Source organism: Lutjanus erythropterus, unplaced genomic scaffold, assembly GCF_056507025.1.
Source record: "Lutjanus erythropterus isolate fLutEry1 unplaced genomic scaffold, fLutEry1.hap2 Scaffold_166, whole genome shotgun sequence".
Classification (NCBI taxonomy): Eukaryota; Metazoa; Chordata; class Actinopteri; order Lutjaniformes; family Lutjanidae; genus Lutjanus; species Lutjanus erythropterus.
Window position 1 is genome coordinate 162,035 of NW_028146643.1, and position 6,397 is coordinate 168,431.

A 6,397-nucleotide genomic window follows, 5' to 3' on the forward strand; every position below is an offset into this window, starting at 1 on the left:
GTGCTTTTTGAGCTTTTTACGCTCTGAAAATGCTTATTTCACCATATGCAGTCACATACAGGGACCAAATCACAGTGGTCACTCATGCTAAAAAAGTGAAAAATCTGGCAAAACAGGGCATAAAAAGACACAAAACCACCTTTTCCATCAAGAAGATGATGATTGCAGCCACTTGGCTGTGAAAGTGTGCTTTTTGAGCTTTTTACGCTCTGAAAACGCTTATTTCACCATATGCAGTCACATACCAGGGACCAAATCACAGTGGTCACTGATGCTTAAATGTGAAAAATCTGGCCAAACAGGGCATAAAAAGACACAAAACCACCTTTTCCATCAAGAAGATGATGATTGCAGCCACTTGGCACTGGAAAGTGTGCTTTTTGAGCTTTTTACGCTCTGAAAATGCTTATTTCACCATATGCAGTCACATACAGGGACCAAATCACAGAGTGGTCAGTGATGCTTAAAAGTGAAAAATCTGGCAAAACAGGGCATAAAAAGACACAAAACCACCTTTTCCATTAAGAAGATGATGATTGCAGCCACTTGGCTGTGAAAGTGTGCTTTTTGAGCTTTTTACGCTCTGAAAACGCTTATTTCACCATATGCAGTCACATACAGGGACCAAATCAGAGTGGTCACTGATGCTTAAATGTGAAAAATCTGGCCAAACAGGGCATAAAAAGACACAAAACCACCTTTTCCATCAAGAAGATGATGATTGCAGCCACTTGGCTGTGAAAGTGTGCTTTTTGAGCTTTTTACGCTCTGAAAACGCTTATTTCACCATGTGCAGTCACATACAGGGACCAAATCAGAGTGGTCACTCATGCTTAAAAGTGAAAAATCTGGCCAAACAGGGCATAAAAAGACACAAAACCACCTTTTCCATCAAGAAGATGATGATTGCAGCCACTTGGCACTGGAAAGTGTGCTTTTTGAGCTTTTTACGCTCTGAAAACGCTTATTTCACCACTTGCAGTCACATACAGGGACCAAATCAGAGTGGTCACTGATGCTTAAAAGTGAAAAATCTGGCCAAACAGGGCATAAAAAGACACAAAACCACCTTTTCCATCAAGAAGATGATGATTGCAGCCACTTGGCTGTGAAAGTGTGCTTTTTGAGCTTTTTACGCTCTGAAAACGCTTATTTCACCATATGCAGTCACATACAGGGACCAAATCACAGTGGTCACTCATGCTAAAAAAGTGAAAAATCTGCCAAAACAGGGCATAAAAAGACACAAAACCACCTTTTCCATCAAGAAGATGATGATTGCAGCCACTTGGCTGTGAAAGTGTGCTTTTTGAGCTTTTTACGCTCTGAAAACGCTTATTTCACCATATGCAGTCACATACAGGGACCAAATCAGAGTGGTCACTGATGCTTAAATGTGAAAAATCTGGCCAAACAGGGCATAAAAAGACACAAAACCACCTTTTCCATCAAGAAGATGATGATTGCAGCCACTTGGCACTGGAAAGTGTGCTTTTTGAGCTTTTTACGCTCTGAAAATGCTCATTTCACCATATGCAGTCACATACAGGGACCAAATCAGAGTGGTCACTGATGCTTAAAAGTGAAAAATCTGGCCAAACAGGGCATAAAAAGACACAAAACCACCTTTTCCATCAAGAAGATGATGATTGCAGCCACTTGGCTGTGAAAGTGTGCTTTTTGAGCTTTTTACGCTCTGAAAACGCTTATTTCACCATATGCAGTCACATACAGGGATCAAATCACAGAGTGGTCAGTGATGCTTAAAAGTGAAAAATCTGGCAAAACAGGGCATAAAAAGACACAAAACCACCTTTTCCATCAAGAAGATGATGATTGCAGCCACTTGGCTGTGAAAGTGTGCTGTTTGAGCTTTTTACGCTCTGAAAACGCTTATTTCACCATGTGCAGTCACATACAGGGACCAAATCAGAGTGGTCACTCATGCTTAAAAGTGAAAAATCTGGCAAAACAGGGCATAAAAAGACACAAAACCACCTTTTCCATCAAGAAGATGATGATTGCAGCCACTTGGCACTGGAAAGTGTGCTTTTTGAGCTTTTTACGCTCTGAAAACGCTTATTTCACCATATGCAGTCACATACAGGGACCAAATCACAGTGGTCACTCATGCTAAAAAAGTGAAAAATCTGCCAAAACAGGGCATAAAAAGACACAAAACCACCTTTTCCATCAAGAAGATGATGATTGCAGCCACTTGGCTGTGAAAGTGTGCTTTTTGAGCTTTTTACGCTCTGAAAACGCTTATTTCACCATATGCAGTCACATACAGGGACCAAATCACAGTGGTCACTCATGCTAAAAAAGTGAAAAATCTGCCAAAACAGGGCATAAAAGGACACAAAACCACCTTTTCCATCAAGAAGATGATGATTGCAGCCACTTGGCTGTGAAAAGTGTGCTTTTTGAGCTTTTTACGCTCTGAAAACGCTTATTTCACCATATGCAGTCACATACAGGGCCCAAATCACAGAGTGGTCAGTGATGCTTAAAAGTGAAAAATCTGGCAAAACAGGGCATAAAAAGACACAAAACCACCTTTTCCATCAAGAACATGATGATTGCAGCCACTTGGCACTGGAAAGTGTGCTTTTTGAGCTTTTTACGCTCTGAAAATGCTTATTTCACCATATGCAGTCACATACAGGGACCAAATCACAGTGGTCACTCATGCTAAAAAAGTGAAAAATCTGGCAAAACAGGGCATAAAAAGACACAAAACCACCTTTTCCATCAAGAAGATGATGATTGCAGCCACTTGGCTGTGAAAGTGTGCTTTTTGAGCTTTTTACGCTCTGAAAACGCTTATTTCACCATATGCAGTCACATACCAGGGACCAAATCACAGTGGTCACTGATGCTTAAATGTGAAAAATCTGGCCAAACAGGGCATAAAAAGACACAAAACCACCTTTTCCATCAAGAAGATGATGATTGCAGCCACTTGGCACTGGAAAGTGTGCTTTTTGAGCTTTTTACGCTCTGAAAATGCTTATTTCACCATATGCAGTCACATACAGGGACCAAATCACAGAGTGGTCAGTGATGCTTAAAAGTGAAAAATCTGGCAAAACAGGGCATAAAAAGACACAAAACCACCTTTTCCATTAAGAAGATGATGATTGCAGCCACTTGGCTGTGAAAGTGTGCTTTTTGAGCTTTTTACGCTCTGAAAACGCTTATTTCACCATATGCAGTCACATACAGGGACCAAATCAGAGTGGTCACTGATGCTTAAATGTGAAAAATCTGGCCAAACAGGGCATAAAAAGACACAAAACCACCTTTTCCATCAAGAAGATGATGATTGCAGCCACTTGGCTGTGAAAGTGTGCTTTTTGAGCTTTTTACGCTCTGAAAACGCTTATTTCACCATGTGCAGTCACATACAGGGACCAAATCAGAGTGGTCACTCATGCTTAAAAGTGAAAAATCTGGCCAAACAGGGCATAAAAAGACACAAAACCACCTTTTCCATCAAGAAGATGATGATTGCAGCCACTTGGCACTGGAAAGTGTGCTTTTTGAGCTTTTTACGCTCTGAAAACGCTTATTTCACCACTTGCAGTCACATACAGGGACCAAATCAGAGTGGTCACTGATGCTTAAAAGTGAAAAATCTGGCCAAACAGGGCATAAAAAGACACAAAACCACCTTTTCCATCAAGAAGATGATGATTGCAGCCACTTGGCTGTGAAAGTGTGCTTTTTGAGCTTTTTACGCTCTGAAAACGCTTATTTCACCATATGCAGTCACATACAGGGACCAAATCACAGTGGTCACTCATGCTAAAAAAGTGAAAAATCTGCCAAAACAGGGCATAAAAGGACACAAAACCACCTTTTCCATCAAGAAGATGATGATTGCAGCCACTTGGCTGTGAAAAGTGTGCTTTTTGAGCTTTTTACGCTCTGAAAACGCTTATTTCACCATATGCAGTCACATACAGGGCCCAAATCACAGAGTGGTCAGTGATGCTTAAAAGTGAAAAATCTGGCAAAACAGGGCATAAAAAGACACAAAACCACCTTTTCCATCAAGAACATGATGATTGCAGCCACTTGGCACTGGAAAGTGTGCTTTTTGAGCTTTTTACGCTCTGAAAATGCTTATTTCACCATATGCAGTCACATACAGGGACCAAATCACAGTGGTCACTCATGCTAAAAAAGTGAAAAATCTGGCAAAACAGGGCATAAAAAGACACAAAACCACCTTTTCCATCAAGAAGATGATGATTGCAGCCACTTGGCTGTGAAAGTGTGCTTTTTGAGCTTTTTACGCTCTGAAAACGCTTATTTCACCATATGCAGTCACATACCAGGGACCAAATCACAGTGGTCACTGATGCTTAAATGTGAAAAATCTGGCCAAACAGGGCATAAAAAGACACAAAACCACCTTTTCCATCAAGAAGATGATGATTGCAGCCACTTGGCACTGGAAAGTGTGCTTTTTGAGCTTTTTACGCTCTGAAAATGCTTATTTCACCATATGCAGTCACATACAGGGACCAAATCACAGAGTGGTCAGTGATGCTTAAAAGTGAAAAATCTGGCAAAACAGGGCATAAAAAGACACAAAACCACCTTTTCCATTAAGAAGATGATGATTGCAGCCACTTGGCTGTGAAAGTGTGCTTTTTGAGCTTTTTACGCTCTGAAAACGCTTATTTCACCATATGCAGTCACATACAGGGACCAAATCAGAGTGGTCACTGATGCTTAAATGTGAAAAATCTGGCCAAACAGGGCATAAAAAGACACAAAACCACCTTTTCCATCAAGAAGATGATGATTGCAGCCACTTGGCTGTGAAAGTGTGCTTTTTGAGCTTTTTACGCTCTGAAAACGCTTATTTCACCATGTGCAGTCACATACAGGGACCAAATCAGAGTGGTCACTCATGCTTAAAAGTGAAAAATCTGGCCAAACAGGGCATAAAAAGACACAAAACCACCTTTTCCATCAAGAAGATGATGATTGCAGCCACTTGGCACTGGAAAGTGTGCTTTTTGAGCTTTTTACGCTCTGAAAACGCTTATTTCACCACTTGCAGTCACATACAGGGACCAAATCAGAGTGGTCACTGATGCTTAAAAGTGAAAAATCTGGCCAAACAGGGCATAAAAAGACACAAAACCACCTTTTCCATCAAGAAGATGATGATTGCAGCCACTTGGCTGTGAAAGTGTGCTTTTTGAGCTTTTTACGCTCTGAAAACGCTTATTTCACCATATGCAGTCACATACAGGGACCAAATCACAGTGGTCACTCATGCTAAAAAAGTGAAAAATCTGCCAAAACAGGGCATAAAAAGACACAAAACCACCTTTTCCATCAAGAAGATGATGATTGCAGCCACTTGGCTGTGAAAGTGTGCTTTTTGAGCTTTTTACGCTCTGAAAACGCTTATTTCACCATATGCAGTCACATACAGGGACCAAATCAGAGTGGTCACTGATGCTTAAATGTGAAAAATCTGGCCAAACAGGGCATAAAAAGACACAAAACCACCTTTTCCATCAAGAAGATGATGATTGCAGCCACTTGGCACTGGAAAGTGTGCTTTTTGAGCTTTTTACGCTCTGAAAATGCTCATTTCACCATATGCAGTCACATACAGGGACCAAATCAGAGTGGTCACTGATGCTTAAAAGTGAAAAATCTGGCCAAACAGGGCATAAAAAGACACAAAACCACCTTTTCCATCAAGAAGATGATGATTGCAGCCACTTGGCTGTGAAAGTGTGCTTTTTGAGCTTTTTACGCTCTGAAAACGCTTATTTCACCATATGCAGTCACATACAGGGATCAAATCACAGAGTGGTCAGTGATGCTTAAAAGTGAAAAATCTGGCAAAACAGGGCATAAAAAGACACAAAACCACCTTTTCCATCAAGAAGATGATGATTGCAGCCACTTGGCTGTGAAAGTGTGCTGTTTGAGCTTTTTACGCTCTGAAAACGCTTATTTCACCATGTGCAGTCACATACAGGGACCAAATCAGAGTGGTCACTCATGCTTAAAAGTGAAAAATCTGGCAAAACAGGGCATAAAAAGACACAAAACCACCTTTTCCATCAAGAAGATGATGATTGCAGCCACTTGGCACTGGAAAGTGTGCTTTTTGAGCTTTTTACGCTCTGAAAACGCTTATTTCACCATATGCAGTCACATACAGGGACCAAATCACAGTGGTCACTCATGCTAAAAAAGTGAAAAATCTGCCAAAACAGGGCATAAAAAGACACAAAACCACCTTTTCCATCAAGAAGATGATGATTGCAGCCACTTGGCTGTGAAAGTGTGCTTTTTGAGCTTTTTACGCTCTGAAAACGCTTATTTCACCATATGCAGTCACATACAGGGACCA